General features: G+C 39.9%; 1 protein-coding gene across 1 annotated transcript in view; it reads right to left on the bottom strand.

Moving 5' to 3' along the window:
* The window catches only part of atp7a (ATPase, Cu++ transporting, alpha polypeptide), a 25,603-nt gene that overhangs the window by 11,619 nt on the left and 12,814 nt on the right, over nt 1–1,170 (bottom strand). The gene's annotated exons all lie outside the window — the stretch shown is intronic.

The following is a 1,170-nucleotide window of genomic DNA, read 5'->3' as shown; positions in this document are numbered from 1 at the left end:
CGTGTAGGTCGGGTGAATGCGACCTGGCCGTACAGACACAGGTCGCATTTGAAAAGATCAGATACGTATCGGATTCAGGACCACATATCCAAGTGGCCTGGGTCGCATTTAAAAAAATCCGATCCGTGTCGTTCAGACTGTTATAAAAAGATCAGATACAGGTCACATATGGGCAAAAAAATCGGAATTGGGTCACTTCAAGCTGCAGTGTGAACGTAGCCTAAGTCTCTATAGATTAAAATCCTGCAGCGCACAGAGGAAGTTTGCCAATGACCATCTAGATAATGTAGTGCAGGAATGGGAGAAGGTCCATTTTAATGCTTTCTGGTCTAAACTTCACTCGCCCTGTTTAGGGAGGAAGGAGGATGAGGAAAACATGAATACAACCATGAAGTATGGGGGGATAAAACATCATTATTTGGGGACGTCTTTCTGCAAAGGGAACAGGACGACTACACCTTATTAAGAGGAGGATAGATTGAGCTGTGCATCTGAAGATCTTAGCCAATAGCTCCTTCACTCAGTAAGGGTTGTGGCTGGGTCCTCCAGCATGACAATGGCACAAAGGACACTGCCAGAGAAACTAAGCAGTGGCTCCATAAAGAGGCCCTGAGGTGGCCTCGTCTGTCTCCAAACCAAATAGTTCTTTATAGGCCTGTATGGCCCAGCAGCAGCTCTGAAACATGAAAGATTTGAAGATGATCTGTATGGAGAGGTGATCCTAAATCCCTGCTACAGTGACTGCAAACCTCATCAAGAACTACAGGTAATAATACGGTTTGTAACACAGAGGTTTCTGTAACAAATATTAAGCTTTTTTCTTAATGTATCACATACTCATGTCCAGCAATAAAATGCCAACTACTTAACTAAAAATGTGATGTTCTGGATTTTTAGCTTTACATTCCATTACTCCCAGTTGAAGAAACCTAAGATTATATTTCTACATGTTTTAAAAATGGGAAAAACCCTACAAAATATGGAAGTGTGTTAAATACTTGCTTCCATCTCTGTATATCTAAAAACTTTAAAAGGACTCATGTTTAAATGTGCTTTCTGGACATTATAATCTCCCATTATACAGGTGCTGGTCATAAAATTAGAATATCATGAAAAAGTAGATTGATTTCAGTAATTCCATTTAAAAAGTGAAACTTGTATATTATATTC

The sequence above is a fragment of the Cyprinodon variegatus genome, unplaced genomic scaffold (genome assembly GCF_000732505.1).
Source record: "Cyprinodon variegatus isolate N-32 unplaced genomic scaffold, C_variegatus-1.0 Scaffold31, whole genome shotgun sequence".
Taxonomy (NCBI): Eukaryota; Metazoa; Chordata; class Actinopteri; order Cyprinodontiformes; family Cyprinodontidae; genus Cyprinodon; species Cyprinodon variegatus.
Note: the sequence above shows the minus strand (reverse complement) of the source record. Positions and strands in the feature narration are given on the sequence as shown.